Consider the following 22,288-nt stretch of genomic DNA (forward strand, 5'->3'; position numbering starts at 1 on the left):
AGCTCTATCACAGTCCCTAACGGAACAGCAACAATCCCCCAAGTGCAACAGCAAAGACCAAAAAAGAAGGAAGGTCCAACAGTGAGCCCCTGATACTAATTAATGACTATGCTTCTGAGCCTGTGCACCTGAAATAAGAACAAGGCCTAGAGCAGCAGTGTGCCTAAGAGTTACCTCCTGAGAGCCTCTGTGTTGCTCAAATGTGGCCTGTCTCAAAGCTAAACTCAGCATGTAAATGTGTTGCCTTCTCCCCAGCATGGGACATGACTCCCAGGGATAAGCCTCCCTGGCACCGAAGGATTACTACCAAGTACCAGCTGATGATGTAACTAGAAAATGACCTTGAATAAAAGGGTCAACTCGGACCAGCAGAATATCTCTGTCTACATATAATAACAGGAGTTAAAAATGCTTTTTGACCTAAATCAAGGGGGAAATGGAAAGGACAAATGAGTTTATATGGCTATGAGTCTCTAAAAAAGAGCTGGGAGGTTATCAAAGGGGTTGCCCTTATGCACACCTGAGCAGAGTCCCAGAGACAGATAAATTAGATACAACCCCAGTTATTGGTTCTTCTGAGGGCTACAGAGACCCACAGGTTCTATGGTCATGGCAGGTGGAGTTCAGAGCCATGTCAGTTGGCTCTTCTTTGGAGTTGGTGTTTCTGTGTGATGGAGCTGGACTCAGATGTGATCTCTTTCACAAGCTTTTCCTGTTACTTTACCAGAACTGTAGTTGGTGCTGGGGTTTAATATATACCCAGGGTATCTGAATCTCTGGACTGACTGTATGATAGCCAGGCCCTGAGCCTCAAAAGACTTCAGCTCCTACACTCTGGTTTATTGGACTTACCCCACTCAGCTAACATGGAGTTGAAGAAGGTCAACCACCACACCATGGAGCCAAGAGTGCCTACAACTGAAAGCAGGAGAATTGCATCCAGCATCCATGTGGAATCTAAACCCCCTCTTGACATAGATGTGGAATGGACACAACCAATCAAAGGTCCACAGGATGGAGGAATAGAATATGGATTAGAGTGGACTTACTGATATTCTATTCTTGAACTATTGTGGTTAGTAATCGAAGAAATTATGGCATTGGTGTGGAGAAAGTGACCATGGTGGCTGCTGGGTGTGGGGAATGGGAGGAAGAGATGATATGTGGAGGCGTTTTCGGGACTTGGAGTTGTCCTGGGTGGTGCTGCAGGGACAATTACCGGACATTGTAGGTCCTCCCATGGCCCACTGGATGGAATGTGGGAGAGTGTGGGCTATGATGTGGACCATTGACCATGAGGTACAGCGATGCTCAGAGATGTATTCACCAAATGCAATGAATGTCTCGTGATGATGGAGGAGAATGTTGCTATGGGGGGAGTAGTGGGGTGAGGGGGGTGGGGGGTATATGGGGACCTCATATTTTTGGAATGTAATATTAAAAAAATGAATAAAGACAAAAAATAAAAAATAAAAAAAACAATCTTTTATGCATCTTGAGATTTTTATATGTATAGATGTATTTTATATATGTAGATGTATGTATATATGTGTGTGTGTTTAAATATCCAAAATTTAAATGAAAAAACTCTGGTATAATTAAAGTTGGAATAAAAAATAATTTTCACTTTTACAACTATTTGTACAAATATATTTTGCTTTACCATCTATTGTACACTCATAATATTATGACATTAATATGACATTCAATCCTGTTTACCTTTCTATGTACTATATATCATTGGATTATAAAAATTGCTTCTACAGTCATCTTACATGAATAAAAGTTCACCATTATTTTTCGGTACTGATCCTTCGCTTTCAAGATCAGTATTTGGCATGTAATTTGCTTAAACCTATCTCTACAACTCACAAATTACCATTTGCTTTTACACTATGTATCCTCCTTAAAGCCAATCTCTGGATAAACCACAGGGAAGTCATGGCATTGGAAGATTTGATTTACATATGTAAACTGTTTATGATATATCCCAGGGGCCAAGAAAAGTTTTTAGAAGCAAGAATTACTATAACAAGAATTACTATAACATTCAAGAGCAGATGCCCAGTTGTGCATGTGTTTTAGATTCAACACGAACATTTAATTCAGCATGTGGTCCAGAGGCAGATCACAGTAAATGACAAAGCCACTTAGGAAAAATACCTTTTCAGATGCCTTTTATCATTTTTTAAAATTTATAGTGTTAATATTATACAATTCTATGCAATTAAGATATATGTGCTAGAGACATGAATGCATTTGATTGGGATTTTCTTTATTTGTAAAAGTACCATTCACAGATGGAGAGACTGAGAAAACTTTGAGATTGCTTTCAAAAGCCAGGGTATTAAAAAGTGAATGTAGAATAATATGAGATTAGAATTATGTAGTACTCAAAGGCAGAGAATGCACAAACAAATTGAGCAAAATAAGAGTGATACACAACATGGGCCATGATAGACATGAACCAATTCAAAATTTACTACAAGTAACAGTAACCTAGGTAATTTGTTTCAACTCTCTAACCAACAGCAATTTTAAAAGGTAGATAAAATATTGTGGGGATCTTGGCGCCTGGGCTCCCCTAAGCCCTCAACATGTAGCTACCTGTGTGACCTAGACAAAAGTAAAGGTTAACAACCCTCCCTGGAAGGGAAAGGATGAATAGATGGTATAGTAAACTTTCTCATTAGAGTCGTAAAATTTCATTCCTGTGATAACATCACCAGAACCCATATGTGCACATCATGGGACCCTAGCAGACTCTTCTCATGCCTTATGGAATATCTTTGTTTGAAACCCCTTATATCACCCCTCATTTTCCTCTTTGCAGATCACTACCTTCATTCTTTGGACTGCTGCCACTGGGGACTCTCTCCTACCATAAGTCCAAATAAAACTTATGTCTGACTCAGTGCCTGCTGCATTCTTTAATCTTACAGCAACCACTATATTCACCTTCACATGGGAAGGCCAACAATAGACTTTGATGGTACTTCCCCAAGGCCATATACATGGCCCAACCATCTGTCATACTTATGGCAAAGGATCTGGCCAGGTGGAAGAAACTTGTGGCTGTAACCCTATTTCATTATAATGATGATATTATGTTAAGTAATTCTCTTTCATAATTAAAATAAGCATCAGAGACAACAGGATCTCATCTTGAAAGCCAGGAGTGGGCAATCAGTCAGGACAAGTTGCAAGGTCCTGGCTGCTCTGTCAAATTCTTGGGTGTTGTTTGTCAGATAAGACAACAGCTATACTCTCTGCTGTAACTGATAAAGTACAATGTTTTCCCACGCCACAAACTCCAAAACAATTAATGGCTTTTCTGGGTTTGTGGGGATACTAGAGACTGTTCATCCATCCTTTAACTCTAATATTAAAACTGTACAGTCATACCTTGGTACTCAACTGCTTTGAAACTCATTGAATTTGGTACTCGACGCATTTTGAAGTTTTGTCCCAGAATTTGTTTGGTACTCGATGTGCCAGCTAGAACTTTGGTTGCCTAGTGACTCACTATCCTTTCCAGATGAAACAAAGGGCCACGTGTTAGTCACATGGTAGCTCTTCTCTGTACACATCCCATTGCAGTCTTATTTTAACTTCTGTGATCATTTTGTGTATTTTGTGATTTTTTTCTCATCGTGGGTCCTAAGACCCATGTCTTCAGTCATTCTGAAGACTACCATCTCTATCCAGGGTGGATCACAGATACTAGGAACAAACCTTGGTCCACCATGTGCTTCAGAGGTGGGTGGCAACAAATATTTAAAAATTGTTCAAAGACACTGAAAAGCTTCCAAGGTATAGATTTATGGGGCAAAACTGAAGAGAAGGAACTCTGGAGAAATGATACTCAACTTCGTGGCTCTGAATGTCATAAATGAAGACTGAAAGTCTGATAAATTGAGCAAGACTGTTGACAGACTGCAAAACTATGGTGACAAACAATTGGAGTTTAGTTTCCCCAAAGGAGGGGAGATATGATGAAAACTCCAGACTTTGAGAGTAGACCCTGAAATGTTATGATTTGGTAGAAAGGGTGAAATGAAAATTGACTGGCACTGAAATCCAGTTTCAAATTATCTCAATTCCTAATTGGATACTAGATTAAATACCTTTCTAATATGATCCAAGAGAACTAGTAGCCAGGGCAAGCCTCCCAGATGTAATCAATAATTCTTTCTGGAGGACGAAAATATCATGTAATTGTATCTCTACAATATTTCATATCCAGGACCCAACACTAATTCAGAACATGAGAATACAAGGCCACCTGATCAAGAGAGCAACAGAAAATAGAAAAATAGAGAAATTGGTGTTATCAAAGGTAGATTTCAAACTATGACCATTATGCTCAAGGAAATAAAAAGACAAGGTTAAGAATTTCATTAGAAACTTGAAATTAAGCAATCAAATGGAAATAAGGCATGAAAATATAATGCCTTAAATTAATAATTTAATAAAATAATTTAAATGGTATTAGACCCAATTTAAGAGGGAATTGGTGGAAGATAGGTTAAAAATACATACAAACTGAAAAACACATAAAAGCAAGGATAAGCGTGAAAGGACCATTGGGGATACGGTGCAAAGGTTTATCATAAGTATAACTGGAATCTCAGTATGAGAGGGAAGAGGGAATGATGCAGAAGTAATATTTGAAAAGATAATTGGGAATTTTACCAAACTGACAGCCATCAAGCCACACATTTGAAAATCACTAGTGAACCAGCGATGACAGATACAAGGAAAATCACACTTGGAATCAGCAAAGAAAAAATGGCTAAAAGTCAAAGATAAAGAAATACCAGTTTGGATTATATTCAAAGAGCAACCATAAGACTGTCAGTTAACTTCTCATCAGAAACCATCTCAGCTACCTAAAAATGGAATGATATATAGGATTTACAGTTTTCTTCTTTCAGCATATTGAAAATATCATTCCTCATCCACCAAAATATTCTGGTGACACATGAGGGTGAAATAAAGCCATTTTCAAACAAATAAAAAGAGAGGATATATTACCATCAGTCACAGATTGGACAAAATATTGTAAAGTTTTCTTCAGGTGGATGGACAATGATCTTAGATAGAAGCTTGAAGTACTGTCTGAAGAGATAATTGACTTATATTAACTGCATAAAATAAAAATAATGTCTCATAAGGCTTAAATATAGAGAGAATTTACCTCTTAACAATCATATATTAATCAAGAATGTGTTAAATGCAGTTGTATTGAAGTGTTTAAAGTCCCTAATTTGTCTGAATAGAGATAAAACTACTTATTTATATTAGATTTTGATAAGAATGCATTTTGTAAACTTGAAGGCAGCTATTCCCAAAATATGGTCCACAGATCTCAGGGGGTTCACAAATACTTTTAGTGGTTTCATAAGGACAAAACTATTTTCATAATAATTCTTATTTTTCACTGAGTTGACATTTGCCCTATTGAGCAAAAGCAATAGTGAGTAAAACTGCTAGCATCTTAGCATACATCAAGACAGTGACATCACATTATACTGTTGTCATGATACTCTTCTATGCTAAAGGTTAGCAAATTATTTTCTGTAAAGGTCCAGATAGTAAATATTTTAGAATTTGAAGACCATATATTCCCTGCCAAAGTACTAAATTCTGGAGTTCTACTGCACAAACCAGTTTGGAAATTACATAAATAAATGGGCATAACTATGTTCCCATAAAATCTTATTTAAAAAAGCTGTTAGTGGGCTAGATTTGAACTCTTTTCTAAGGCACACACTTGCAGTAAAACAAGGACTACACATACACATACATACAGGCAGGTTTACTTAAGGAATGCTATTGCTGAAGCAATGGAAATTGTTGATTTTATTAAATCCACATCATTTTACTATTCTTTGTGACATAATGGAAGTACACATTAAGCATTTAGTCTGCCTACTGAAGTTTGATTGTCTTGAGGAAATGCAGTTATGTGATTGTATCAGTTGCAAGCTGAACTAATTGCTTCTTCATGCAACACCACTACGGCTTGAAAAAAACAATAGCAAGAAACTATGGTTATTCAGATTTGGGTATTTGGCAGGCTAGACAATGAGACATGAAGTGAACTCTAATGAGGAGTTTTGGAAAAATTTGTTTTGCTGTTACAGAAGTCAGGAGTTACCACTCCCCTTTCATCAGGTCATTTACTTATCCACTTATTCACCAAATATTTATTGAGTGCTTATTATATGCCTGGTACTGGGGATATATAAGCAGGGGGAAATGTCAGAGAGTACTATACCTTATAGGAGTTAGAATGTAAAAGGGAAGACAGAATGAACTTGTAATTAGATATACAGTGAGTCTTTATGAAGGGGAATTCAGAGTGCTATGGAAATATGACCTTATCTGGGCATGCAGTGAATGATTTTCTTAGAGAGTGTGAGATACAAGTTAAGAGCTGAAGGTTGTTGTAGCAGTTTGGCATTGTTTATGAATTCCAAAATTAGTTATTGGATTATGTTTGTAAACTGTTCTGTCAGAGGTATCACTTTTAATTGATTAAATTATGATTAGGACTTTGATTGAGCTATGTCAGTAGGGCATTGAGTCCCCACCCCTTGATGGGTGGGGACTCAAAGAGAAAAGATGTGGCAATGGACAGAGTCAGGAGTTTTGAGCTGCAGCCTGGGAATTGAACATATAGGAGAACACAGAGGAATAGAGACAGCTCCTTAGACATGGCAGAAGCCCTGGTGAGAGAGACAGAGCCTTTTGCTGGATAGTCTATAACTGGCCTTGTGGAGAGAGCAGAGCAGCTGAGCCCAGAGAGAAACGGAGCCCCGGGAAATGAGAAACCCAAGAAGCCTGAATTATTGGCAGAAGTCAATAGCCATCTTGCCCCAACATGTGGCAATAGACTTTGGTGAGAGAAGTAACTTATGCATTATGGCCTATAAACTACTACCCCAAATAAATATTCTTTATAAAAGCTGACATATTTCTGGTATTTTGCATCAGTACCCCTTTGGCTAATAACCGATGTGTAAAAGTTGGCTAAGACAAAGGATAAGGAAGTGTTTCCACAGAAGATATCAGTGTGCCTGGTGTCTGAGAGCAAGGAAAGCATATTAGGAAATTGAAGAAGGTCATTATACCTGAAACACGGAGAACAAGGGGGAGGGTGTCATGGCAGTAGTTGGGGCTGAAGAAGTGGTATGTAGGGATGGGCCAAATTATGGATTTTGAACTTTATTCTAAGAGATATGCAAATTTATTGATGGTTTTAAATATGGTCCTTGACATGAACTGATCTCTATTTTAAAAAGAGCATTGTGGCTGTAATATGGAGACAGTGTTGGAATGGAATGGAAGTGAACACCCCAGTAGAGGCACGTATCCAGGAGAGAGAAGTGGCTTTAGGTGGGGTAGTGGCAGTGGTACTGAAATATATGGAAATGTAACTGCATTGAAGTTGCAGTGAATGAAGAATGTGAGGAATAAGCTGAGAAATGAAGGATGATGAAGAATTGGCTATGATAAAGGATAAGTGGGTATTGTTGACCAAACTTGCTGCTTGTGACAAAGAGGCAGGGAAAAGAGCAGATGTAGAATGCTGTAGAACAGGTCCCAGGTCAAAATTTCTCTACTTTTTGTCTAATTTCACATTATATGGCATCCCAGATTTTGCCCATCTATCCAATTATTTCCAAAGCAAGTTTAAGGCCCTTCTTGCCAGTGATGCAGTAATGCCACAAAAGAATATTTTTATATGACAAATGGTTTCCAAACTTAACACCTTTTATGTGATTAAATGTAGTTGGGTAAAATACATGTTTAATAGGTGTAATTGCATGATTCCACTTACACAGCTATCTGTTACTTCCCACATAAAATACCAAATTATATTAAAACAAGAATCATAAAATAGGAATACTTTTCAGAAATTCAAGAGAATACATCAAAGCAAGCTACACATTTTAATTTTTCTCTTAATTCTAGAATAGTTTAAATACATTATTTAATGTAGTTAATGACATTATTTAATGTAGTGAAAGAATCTATATTGAATAATTTCTGTTTTCAGGCCCAGCATTTAGAGATTTTTCATCTTATTCATTTTATATCAGAGGTTCTTAAATTTTTTTGTTCCACAGACCCTTTTGCCAGTCAGATGAAAGCCATGGACCCCTTACTAAGTTCACACTTGCTGGGTATAATTTAATAAATATAACTATGCTGGGTATTATTTAATAAATATATCACACCCACACCAACAAGTCCCCACAAGAAAATTTTTTAAATTTCAATTCAAGGTTATAGACCCCTTGTTAAGACCCCCTGTCTTAGATAAGTAAAGAAATATAAAACTTGAAATTCTCACAAACTGAAAATAGTTTCTGTGAGAACAGTTTTCATATCATCTGACAATTTTACTAGTAGAATAGAGTTTCTTACTGAAAGTGACCATGTATTATGTTTTTGACTCCTTTTAATTCAAAGAAGTGGAGCCTTCTGGTTTCTCGCTGAGCTGTAATGGTTTTAAGTGTCTGAATTATATGTAATTATTTCATTTAGACAATTATGTACTTTTGCCCCATGTGTAAATTTGAAAACCAGACTCAAAAGCAAATTCTATACTATTTTTGATCAAATTACCGCAGTTTACTTAAATATCAGTAATTATATAGAATTTTATATACTTAGATCAGAAAGTTATTACATATTGTTATTCCAAAACCTTTACTATGTATACATCTAATATTTTAGTAATCATAAAATATTTCTCTAATACAATTTTGAAATAAAATTGTTTGTTAAAATTTTAAATAAATCAGGGTTAAATATAAGCTGTGGTCATTGAATTGGCTATACATCTCTCCAGCAATGGTTTCTAGATATAAGAAAAGTTGCTACTGGAATTCTAATTTTCAGAAAGAAATGATTATATTCCAGGACTCCAAAGCATGAACTAATACCCAAACAGTAAACAAACTCACTAGTTAAAACTATTTCATCAAATGAGATATCTTCACCTCCTTTCCTTCCCTCTGCTTAATTTCCTGGGAATGAAAGAGATTGGATTTGCTTCTGGGTCATCTTTGCCATAATAAGGCCATTGCCCTTTAGAGTACCTCCTTACTATGTGTGTTAACCTATTAGATTTTTGCCCTTTGGCACCCCCTGGCATTGATTTCTACCCCTTCTCCTTAAGAGTCCATCAAAATCTCAGCTATTCTTGCAGTATCAATATGTGTCCTCTAGGCCAATGCAACTTCAGTGTCCTGTTTATATTCCTGGGATTTTGCTGTCTCTCAGGTTTATTAAGAAATTCCTTGCTATCTGGTCAGCTCCTCCAAGCTTTTACATAAAAAATTTAATTCTTCCCCAACATCTTTACTTGATCTAATAACCAATGTCACTATTATGGCAAACAGTATCATAGCCAGAGCCTAACCACTTTTTAATCACTTTTATTCTTTACCTCTTTGGCCCAGGCCACCATCACATCTGATCTGGATTACTGCAGAAGCATCCTTACTGGTCTCTTTTTTTATTGCCCTTAGACCCCAACAGTATTTTCAACAGGAAAGCTAAAATAATCTCATAAAAAACCTAAAACAAATTATGTTTCTTTTCTGCTTAAAATTTTCCTGGCTTCCTGTTTACTTTGGGTAAAAAGCGAACCCTGAAAATAACTTATAGATCTCCCTGACACTCTAGGCGTGCTGCTGCCTTTAGGCCTTAGCACTTGCTGTCCCAGGTATCCGTACTGCTTCCTTCTTCACTGTTTCAGTTAGTTAATTACATTTATTTTAGCAACTTTCCTGGACAACACTTGTGTTCCAGTATCCATACTGCTTACTTCTTCACTGTTTCAGATAGTTGATCACATTTACTTCAGTGACTTTCCTGGGACATGCAATTTAAAATCACCATCCTCCCCTTATCCCTGCTGATCCTATGTCAATTTCATTCATGTTTATCTATGGCACTTAGGGTATACTGTGTATATATTGACTTTCCTATATTTTAAGTCTTCCCACTTGAAAATCAGCTGGTAAGTGAACTGATTTTGTCTATTTTTTCATGCTCTATCTTCTGTGCCCTGGCTCTCAATAATTATTTGTTGAATAAATGATGCAACATAGACATTAAGAAAGAATGTCAATTTGTGTCAGATCAGAGAAGTATAAGCTATCTTTAAAATGATTATAATACCAGTGTTACATGGAATCTGATAAAGCTCACATAAGTACTTCATTCATTGTCCCAAAGATTTCCTTTCATTGAACAGTATTTTCTTTTTCCCATAATAATTTATAAAAACAAAGCAAAAATAAAACAGACAGAAACATAGTAGTTGTTACCTTAAAATAGAAAAACATTTTCTTAGCACCCCTCCTCCCCACAAAATAAATATAAAGTTTTATAAATGTAATTAACCTTCAAAATTCACTTTCAAAACTTGAACATGTACTCAATTTACATGGAACAGTCAACCTGAAGTCTAACAAAATAAGGCTAAAAAAGCAAAGAAAGAGTACTTTTAAAGCTTATAAACTGTAATCAAGAAAGAAGATACTGTCCTTGTTTGTCTATTTTAAAATCTTTCCCCTCTTTAGTCCTTGCATTCATTTTTCTGCATATCAGCTGTCTGTCTTTTATTTCTTGATGCATTTTGCAAGTTCATTTTTCCCTTTCTGTGGGTTTTCTCTTGCATATAATAGACAATGTTTTCTAAAAATTCATCATGGAACTGTATTTCATAACAATTTACTCAGCTCCCTCAGTTGTACTATTTTAACTTCAATTGTACTGAAAGATTTTCAGTTTGAGCTGTCAACATTAAAATAAAAGATTGAGTATACTCCAAGGCAGAAATTGCATGGCTGCCATATAAATCGCTTCTAAATTTCTTTGGAAATGTTACCTTAACTTTCAGCTACCATTTGAACACCTAATATTTAAGATCATTTACATTTCAGAAAATTAGAAGCTAGAGAAATGAGCCACTGTTTTCTATCATAATAGGTAAACATCTGTCGCCCACTCTCATGATTCCATCCTATGCAAATTATGACAGTTGCACTCGAGGAACTCATTTTACCTTCAAAGAGAACTCCAGCAAAGAACTCCCTATTCTGAGGATTGGCTAAATGCATATTAATTAAAGCTTCCTTGCTTAACAGACAAGCATAAAAGAATAAGAGTATTCTTAAGTTTCTTTGAAACTATTGATCCTAGATGTAAACCATAATATTTTAAAAAGTGGACAGAAAAAATAAAACTCAGAGACACAAAGAAACAAAACCTTTAGCAATCTAATAAAATTTAAAATTTCTTATAAATGATGACAATACCTAGGCCAAGCAGCTGTGAAACTGTTGGAAATGATGTGCTTCTATTTGAGTGAATTATTCCAAATGTGAAGAAATAGGGCTAAATTTAAAAAGCAGATAGTTCCCCTGATCTTTCCTTGATGATTTTTTGCACAGGGTAAAAGGTCTAATAAACAGACAAAAGTCTTTTTTTGCCACGTTTCTTAACATATCTGCCTTGCCTTCTATTCCTTCCTTCTTCCTTTCTCTCTTCCTTTTTCCCTTCCTTCCTTTTTTTCTCCCTCCCTCAACTCAACCATGCTTTCATTCCTTCCTTCTTTTAGAGAAAAAAAATAAAGTTAAAAAAAAAAAAAGGATGCACTATCATTATGGGCCAGGCAGTGTTTTAGGTGACAGGGGTACAAAAAGTGTTAAGAGAAGTTACATTGAGTTTGTAAAACCCACAAATTGTAGATGTTAAAGCTGTAAGCAATTTGAACTTGAAGTTAGCAAATATGTACTCTCTCTGACTGGGAGATGGAGGATATTCATTTCAACCATGCTACAGCTGATTATTTTGAGGCTTAAAATAAAATGTCTGAGATAATTCCTTTAATTAAATGATGAAAATGAGGTACTAGAAATTAGGACTTCTGATGCTTGGTCCAATTCATTTTTTAATAAGAAACTATACTAACTTTCAATGAAGTGTTCTGTTGTTTATACAAAATAAACGTTTGCAGCAAGTAATTTGTTATTGTTTTTAAAATTGAAAGACCTCTTTCATGAAATATTGAGCCAATAATTTTATAACAAATAAGGGTAATCTAATTTTAAAATTATATTTTGTGAAATCACTAAATATAGAAAAGGAAAAGATTGAATTGACCCTTGAAAAATAAATAGAAATAGTAGTAATAGGTACTATTAATTGAATGCAACAAAATATATATTACTCACATACTTCTCATTTAATTCTTAAAATACTATGAGGTAAGTACTGCCAAGTTAAATTTATGGATAAGGAAAGCAAGGTTGAGAGAGAATAATAACTTGCCAAAGTTCACCTTTTTAGAGAATGAAGCCCAGATTTGACTCTATTGCTTTTTCTTCCCTACTACGTTGCATAGTTTCAACTTTCTGTAGTGAGAAAGATAGTCTCATGGTGTAGTATGATCCCAAACAAATACTCCTGAGAAAAGAGAACAAAGCATTTTAACTAAACATACAAATTCAAGTGTAAAGGGAAAAAAGGTTTTAAAAATTCTTATGTGGCCTCCCCTGATCAAGAATGTAGAGTGAGATGCTTCAGGGTTCTATTCACCTATGGAAGCTTTGAACTATTAGCAAGAATTGGCAGAAACATCTTTATCAGGGCCCCCCAACATAGGTGAGTCTGCAGCAAGTGAGTGAGCAAGAAATCAAGAAAAAGGTTACTTAAAAGCAATAGGATTTCATGGCATGGCTGGTTCACCCCACACCCTTCATTAGCTTGACACAGAGTAACCTCCATATGCCTTCCCAGAACTTGCCCTCCATGTAGATGTGGCTCACAGAACTCTCCTGTACAGCATTGTGGGACAGTTGTCAAGACTTGCTGCCTGGGGCAAGGGATTGTTGGGTGTAGGACATACAGTGCAGTGCCTGGGACCATTAGGAAATGGGGTGTGGAGATACTTGTACCCAAGTGAATGGAGGAATTCCTAGGGCTGCACCCACCTGCCAAAAACAATACATGCTCAAGACAAGATGCATGTGCAGAAAGGATTAGGGAGGCCCTATGCTTTGGTCTCAAGCTATCTTCATAAAACACATTATATGGATAAGCCCTAAAGGAAAGCATTTGCACAGGTCAATCTGAAAGACTGAAAAAGGTATTTCTTTTTTCCTTCTTTTTTCTTTTTGTTAGCTCCTGGCATTCAAGGGAAGCTGTTATGACACTAATAGGAAAAAAATTTAGGTAACAGATGCATCAGAGTCTAAATTCCAGTGATAATATGTTGGAAATACCAAAATATCCAGGTTTCAACAAAAGTTTACATAACATACAAAGAAATAGGAAGTGATGACCCGGGTAAAAATACAATTAAAACATTAGAAACCCTACCATCAATGAGGAAGCCCAGACCTGGGACATAACAGATCAAGACTTCAAAAATGGCCCTAAATATGCTAAAATACCTAAAGGAAAACATGGACAAAGAACTAAAATTAACAAGGAAAAACGATAGGTGAACATAAAGATGGAAATTGTGAAAAGGAAGCAAATAGAGATGAAGACCACAGTAATAGAAATTAAAAATTCCATAGAAGGGATAAGCAGCAGATTGGAGCTGGCAGAAGAAAACATCAGTGAACTTGAAGATAAGACAATAGAAATTATCCAATCTGAAGAGCCAAAAGAAGAAAGAATGAAAAAAAAAATGAATAGAGTCTGAAGAACTAGAAGTACACCATCAAACATGCCATTCATTGTGGGAATTCTAGAAGGAGAAGAGTGAAAGGTGCAGAATTCAAATAAATTTAATGAAAAACATGAATATACACACCCAAGACCCTCAACAAATACCAAACAGGATAACCCAAACAGAACCACACCATGTAATATTATAAACCAATTGTTGAGTGCCAAGGATAAAAAGAAATTCTGAAAGCTGTAAGAGAGAAGCAATGTCATTTTATAAGGGAGCCTCAGTAAAAGTAAGCAAATTTTTAATTGGAAACCATAAAAACAAGAAGGCAGAGGGATGCTGTTTAAAGTACTGAAAGCCAGTCAAGAATTCTGTACCTGCAAAAGTGGTGTTTCAGAAATGAGGGCGAGATTAAGACATTCCAAGTTAAATAAATGCTGCAGGAGTTTGTCACCACTAGACTGGCCTTCCAGGAGATGCTAAAGAGAGTTCTGTAGGTTGAAAAGAAAAGATAATAGACAATAGATCAAAGCTCCATGAAGAAATAAAGATCTCCATTGAGGGTAATGACATGGGTAAATATATTAATAAATGCCAGTACTATCATATTTTTGGTTTATAACTCTGCTTTTGCCTTTGTAAAGGATCAAAAAGGCAAAGGCATAAAATGTAATGATAAATCAGTAGTTTTGGAATCATAATGTATAAACATGTACTTTGTGACAAGAACTATAAAAAGACAGAGGTATTGAGGGATAAAGGAAGACAGTTTGTATATAACATTGAGTTAAGTTGGTTACAAAGCAAACAACATTGTTATGGATTTAGGATATTAAATTTAAACCCAAAGGTAACTACAAAGAAAATATCAGAGAATATGCAAGTTTATAGAGACAGAATTAGATTAGAGTTTACCAATGCAAGTGGAAGAGAGAATGAGGAGTTAATGCATAATGAGTATAAGATTTATGTTTGGGGAGATTTGAAACTTTTAGTAATAAAAGGTGGTAAGGGTACTGCAATATTGTGAATGTTATTAATCCCACTGAATGGTACATTTGGGAGAGGTTGAGATGGGAAACTTTATGTTGCATATATGATCCCACAATCAAAAAAAGAAAGAAAGAGCAACTAAAGGGACAATGACAATTAAATGCAATACATTTGGATAGGGTCTAGCAAGAGATGTGAAAAGGTCAAAGTGACGTTACTGGGACATATGAAAAATTGGAATATAGCATGTAAGCTTTATATCAATGTTAAATTTCTTGACGTTGAAAACTGTGTTTTAGGTGGTTACTTAAATGAGTATCATTGATACTAGGAAATGTGCATGGCAGTAATAAGTGCTCAAGGAACGTAATGAATACAAATTATACTCAACTGTTCAGAAAATGAGTTGATAAATAGAGAGACAGTTTGATAGATGGATGGCTGATGGAATGAAGGAGGAAGGGAAGGAATGATACATTAAAAGTGGCAAAGTGCCAAAACTGGTGAAGCTAGGTGTCTGGGGAAGTGAGAGTATGTCCCTCTTTGGGATTTGTATTATTTTTGTAACTCTCCTGTAAGTTTCAAAGTATTTCAAAATAAAAAATTATAAAGAATTATTATCTGAACTACATGATTAGAAAGTTATACTTGCTTTGACATTCAAAGATGAGGCTCTAAACTGAAGAAGTTTTCTGTTTAAACTTTTCTGTTTTTATCTGCTTGACTGCAAGAACATCATTCAGTTTCAGAAATGTAAAATGGAAGACTGACTCTTCTAGTTAGGGCTCCAAATACATCAAAGTATCCATATCTCTGAGAATAGAGAGCTTTTGACTGATATATTCAAGGAAACACTTCTCTAATTTTATCTATTAGTTCTTTACCAATGGCTTTCATGCCCCCAGTAGGTTTAGATGGTAGATATTTGCCAAGAAGGAAGGACTGAATCTTAATGAAGAACTAAATAATGTACATGATGACACTGATATCTGGTTGCCAGGACTTGAAAGCTCAAGACACAGACATAAAATTAAGTGACAGATGTGTAAGAATGGTCAAAAGGACAGATACTGTTTTAAGTTTTTTATCTGCTAAAACAAATACCATACAATAGGTGGCCTTAACAATGGGAATTTATTGGCTCATAGCTTCAGAGCCTGAAAGGCTTGCCTCCTTCCAGGATCAGTATCTTCTGGCTGACCAACAAGCTTTAGGGTTCTTTGGCTTTTCTGTCACAAGGCAATGCACTTAGCAGCATCTTCTGTTTCTTCTAGGCTCTATTGACTTCCATCCAGCTTCTGACTGCTCCCCACAACTTCTTTTCTGTGTCTAATTTCCTTTGCTTATAAGGATTTCAGCCATATTGTATTAAGGCCAACCCACATTCAGTTTGAGCACTACTTAATACCATCTTCAAAGGTCCTATTTACAAATGGGTCCCCCTCCCCCGCCCCACAGACTCAGAGGTTGGAACCTGAACATGCCTTTTTGTGGGGGTTAAGATTCAATTCCCAAGACATTACAATCAGTATACTTTAGGATTCTCATGTAAAACAGCAACATAGTCTTACATGGATGTTTGTATAATATTCATGTACTTTCACTATGTAAGAAAGGATAAAAATTGTTATTTACATTACAAAGGAATTTATTCAGACTTTTAAATGGCCGTTAAGTGTTGGCTACCAAATAATTACTTGATAGAAAAAGTATAGGATATATCAACAGTTAAGAAACACAGATGACTGAATATGATTCAGAGAAAAATAAAACTCATTTTTGAAATAATCATTCAAATCTGGGTAGTTTAAATTAATGATTATTTGAAATGTTTTTAAAATGAATTCTTGTATTGGTCTCTAATCCATCCTCAGAATAATTACTTTGGTTTACTGAATCAGGGTTACATTGAAGTTTTTCTTCTTTCTTTTAAAATAAATAGAATAAGACTAAACTGGAAAATTCAGAATGCTTCAAGGAACTATTGGTTAAGTTTTGTGGTATAATATGTTATTTATATATCTTATACAGTGTATGTTGCCTTCTATGTTTAAAAGCCTGGGGAAGGTTCTCTTGGATCCTGAAACATTTCTATCTACTCTCGATGATAGGAAAAATTTAACTTGAACATAAATTTTTTATTTCATGTAAACAATAATAGTAACAATGCAAATGCTGCTAAGAAAGGTGACCCAATAATAAACCAGGCTGGTATATAAGCCTTTGTTAAGTACCCTGAGGAAAGCTACTGATTGAGAGAACATATAGTTCAAATACACTATTTATTGAGTGCCTGGAATTCAACTTCACTTTGAGGGTATGAGTAATATATACCTACTCCCTACATAATGAATAATGTGACATATGGCACAGCTCTTTTCATATAAAATAAGTTCAATCAGGGCTATGACAAGAGAATTTAGGTTCAAAGAATAGCCTATAGCAAAAGGATTTAACCTAGTCTGGAAAGTGGAGACAACTACCTTATCACGTGAAGAAAAAGTAGAGCCAGCAAGGTAGAAAGTGAGGGAAAAGGCAATCCAATCATTTACTCCTTTTTATGTACACTTTCTCATAAAATATTCTATATTTAGAGTCATCTTCTAAAAGACAAAATGTTACTTTCCATATAATGGACAATATATTTGTATATGTTCACATGTATACAGAGGCATAGTTACAACACACTTATGTATGTGTATGTATGTGTGTATATATATATATATGTTTTAAAATATTTACCTCATTGGCTGCTGTATTAAATGATCATAACTTTAAATACCATGTTCTATGCCTGGCATTTAGTAGCTCACCGATAAGCTCCTGCTAATTATTTTTGAGTATAATACATCACATATATTTATGAACAAGGTCTCCTACTGACTGCATGGTGTTTAGTTGTTAGTATTTATCCTCATCTAATCTTGATTTCTCCAGTTACATACCTAGTGTTCACTGAGAATGGCTAGTGCTTTGTTTTCTCATGAGAAAGATGACGCCCCAACCAACAAGGCACTGTATTCTCAGGTTACAATATATATACTTTAAGCTTCCCTTGGAATACTTACTATATATATGACTTACATTACATCTTAATAACAGACATTTTTGGTGATGATAGTTTTATGAAAATGTTTCAATTTTGTTAATTCATGCATTTTTCTAGGTAGAATGCTGTCATGTATCTAAGGATTAATATATATTCCCTTAGCTAAACAAGTCAACACTTTAGATCACACATGTTCACCCTATGTTTCAATTTGGCTCCCCAAATGTCATTATTGCTGACTTTCCACATTTTGGTGGAGAGTTAATAACTCAATGTTAAATATATAAGCTTTGGAATTCAGACAAAATTTGGTAAAACCCTCATCCTGAAACTTGCTAGCTGTTTTGGTCTTGGGAAAACTACCTAATTTTTCCAATCCTTAGACATAAAATGAGGATAATAGAACTTAGCTCATGAAGTTATGAATATTAAATGAAATATAATATGGATAAATGCTTAGAACATTGAAAGCAACATAAAAAACCCTTAAGAAGTAACGGTTGTTACTATTGCATTTTTTTTCTTTAAGAGATTTTCTTTCAGAATCAATTTAACAAAAGGGCATCAAGATAGACTTGTTCCTTAAAGGAAAATGACAAAATCATGATATTGATGAAACAACTTTCCTGGAACCTAGTTTGCTTCAAGTTAAATATTTCGAAAAGCTTAATGGTAGACTTTCCACCAGCAAATGTATTGTCTGGCTGTGTAATAAAAACTCATAAAAGAAAAGAATAGATAAAAATGGTGATAAGGAAGCCTATTTTTATTGACTGATAAGAAACAGCCATCTGGATTCCTTGGACATTTTAAAGAACAATGTATCTGAATGTTAAATTCTACAGTCATTAAATTCAGAATATGTCAAAGATAAAGATTTTCAATTTCACCAGCCGCTTCAGTGACTAAAATTCATTTAGATACTGGATTTTCTATTTATCTGGTTCAATGCTGCTAACCTGAAGGTCAGTGGCTCAAAATTTGATCCTTCCACAGAAAACAAAAACAAAAACAAAAACTACCCAACAAAAGAATTATCTGGAACTGAATTTCCTAGATTAGCAGGGCATAGAAAGAAAGGGCACAAGGGTGTCAAATACTAAATAAAGACTATCCAACTATAACCATCAAGTACTTATTGGGTTCCTACTATGTGTGAAGTCTTGAGTTATGAGACATGGGGGAAGACATCCAAAGATAAACAAGTCTTGGTCTCTCACTTCAAGGATCATGTAACTATAGAACTGAGTGAATTAGATATCTCTACAAGAAGATATTCAAAGAGGTAGGATTAAGGGATTCCAGGCAGGATCACTGGGAGTATATTCTGAGAAGTCAGGAAGTTAAGACTGAGTTATTAAGTACAGACAGGCATGTAATTGAGATGTGATTGGAATGTAGGTTGAGGTCAGACCATGGAAATCTATGCTGAAGATTGTTTGACTAAAATACTAATCCATCTTAGAGAGCTCTAATTCTAGTGGAATGGAGTAACTCATGGCAGGGCTGCACTCCTCCCTAGAAAAATGAGAATTTCTAGTTAAAGTACAGAAATTATCTGTTTGAAGGTAGTAGAGACTTACTGAGACAACAAGAAATGAAAAAGACAGAATAGTGAGGTGTTGTCTGTATCCATTTTTATCCTGAGTGTATATGATAATTCTGGGCCTGGGCAGGAAACTGGGAATCTAGGTCAATGACTAGTGACAAGCCCTGTGGAAGGCTATTGTGCATAGGGATGCAGGGATTTTGACAGAAGCTTGAGAGGCTTCAAGTCCAAGGCCAATTTTCCCTTCAGAAGTTTTTCTAAACACTGGGGATATAACAAATTAACACTATGGAATAAAACATCAGTAAATTTGATACAACAATAGAAACTATCCAAAATAAATGAAATAAATAAAAAGACAAATGATATATAAACAGGTAATTGGAGGTGAGGGATGGAGGGAAATACCAAATATAAAACATATATGTAATTGAAGCACTAGAAAGAGAGCATACAGGAGGAAGGCAAAATACATACTTAAAGAAATAATTACTGAAATTTTATGAAAACTATAAACTAATAGATTCAAGTAGCTTAATGACCACCAACAGAATATACATAATAAAAATATCCTAAAACATATGTTACTCAAATTGCTGAAAACCAGTGATAAAGAAGGATAAAGAGGAAAAAAAGACCTATGTACAAAGACTAAGATAAGAATAATTAGATTTGTCATTATAAACTATGCAAATGATTATATAGTAAAGAGATATTTTCAATGTGCTGAAAGAAAAAACACACAAATGACAAACTGTTGACTCCGAATTCTTTAACCAGTGAAAATATCTTTCAAAAATAAAGGCAAAATAAAGACTTTTCAGCCAAACAAACTCTGAGAAAATTCATCTCCTTTAGACATGCATAATATATATGATGAAAATTGTTCTTTAGACAGAAAAGATACAAGATGGAAATTTAGGCAGATCTCCACAAAGCAAGAAAAATCTAGATTTTCCAGATATGGCAGATATGTAGGTTAACTTAAAATATTAATTTTTCATTTAAAAAAACCTTCCAAAAAGATAATTTACTGTTTAAAACAAAATTAATAACAATGTATTTGGAGGTTAGAATTTATATAGAAGTAATAAGTAGGAAAACATTGAAAAAAGGACAAGAGGAAGTGAATAGAAGTTTACTGTTATATGCAACATGCAGTGAGGCATAACTATTTAAAAATGTGATAAGCTAAAATGTCTATTGTAAACCTAGAGCAATCACTAAAAAATAAAACAAAGAGGAATAGCTTAAAAAGCCAGTAGTGTATCTAAAACAGAATGATATAAAAGAAAAAACAAAGGAAAAAAGATCAACCAGGGAAAATCAAATACAATAGCAAGATGATAGATTTAAATCCAACCATATCAATAATCACACTAAGTGTAAATTGTCAAAATATTCCATGTAAAAGGCAGAGAGTCAGACTGAATAAAAAAGCAAGGTCAACTATATATTGTCTACAATAAACCCACTGAAAGTATAAAGACAGTGACTGAAAGTGAAATAACATAAAATATAAGCCATGAAAATACAAGTAGGTAAACTGAAGTAATTATACTAATATGTAACAGTCAATTTTTAAAGAAAGAATATTACTAAGGATAGAGACATTCCATAATGAAAAATGTGTCAATTTATCAAAAAACATAAGAATTATAAATGTGTATATACCTGATAATAGAACTTAAAAATATATGAAAAAAAACCCTGATAGAACTAAAAGAAAATATAGATAAATCCACAAGAATAGTTGGAGATTTTAACACTCTTCTTCCAATAATAGATAAAATGAGTACAAAGAAAATCAGTAAAGACATAAGAAAGACTTGTTTAACAATATCAGTCACCTTGACCAAATTTAAACTTATATTGCACTGTATCAGAAAATAGCACAATACACATTTTTTCCAAATGAATTCAAAACATTCACCAAGATAGATCATATTCTGGATCATAAAAACAAGTCTCAATAAATATAAAAGGACTGAAATTATACAAAATATATTCTTTTTTCACAATGGAATTAAACTGGAAATCAGTAACATAAATCTTTCTGGAAATCACACAAATATTTAGAAATTAAACAACAACAAAATTTAAAAATATTTTGAAAACTGAAAATGAAATCACATTACTAGAGTATGAAGGATGAAGCTGAAGGAGTTTTTAGAGGAAAATTTAGAGGAGTAAGTACTGATATTAGAAAATAAGAACAATTTTAAATCTATTTTATAAGCGTTCACCTTGAAACTAGAAAAAGAAGATCAAATTAAATTCAAAATGAGAAAAACTAAAAATAATGAACAGAGCATAAATCAATAAAATGGAAAACAAAAAAATCAATAGGGAAAATCAATAAATTCAAAAGCTGGCCAGATTGATCAAGAAAAAAGAGAGAAGTCACCAGTTTTGTGTATCAGAATGAAAAAAAAAATTCCCTTAGACATTAAAAGGACTACACAGGAGTTTTATGATAAATCTTATGCTCGAAAATTTGAGAAGTTAGATGAAATGAACAGATTCCATTAATGACAGCTAGTACCAAATTGACCCAAGAAGAAAGATAACCTGATTAATCCTGTATCTATTGAAAATAAGTTAAAGTACACATTATTTCACACAGAAAACTTGAGGCCTGGATGTTTTCACTGGTGAACTTCATTTGAGACAGAAATGATACCAATTTTACACAGTATTTTCAAGGAAATAGAAGAGGAAGTCATACTTCTAAACTCATTTTATAATGCCTGTATTACCCTTATATTGTAACCAGATAATGACATAACAAAAATAATGCAGTACAATATCTCTCATGAACCAAAAATCAAAACTCTTTAACAAAATTTACCAAATAATTTCCAGAAAAATATGAAAGCTCATTGCCATCAAGTGATTTTCATCACATGAATGAAAGGTTGCTTTAATAGTGTGACATGATGGTAAATGTTTAACAACTGGCTCTACAGGCAGAGAGGAAAAA

Source organism: Dasypus novemcinctus, chromosome 7, assembly GCF_030445035.2.
Source record: "Dasypus novemcinctus isolate mDasNov1 chromosome 7, mDasNov1.1.hap2, whole genome shotgun sequence".
Lineage (NCBI taxonomy): Eukaryota > Metazoa > Chordata > Mammalia > Cingulata > Dasypodidae > Dasypus > Dasypus novemcinctus.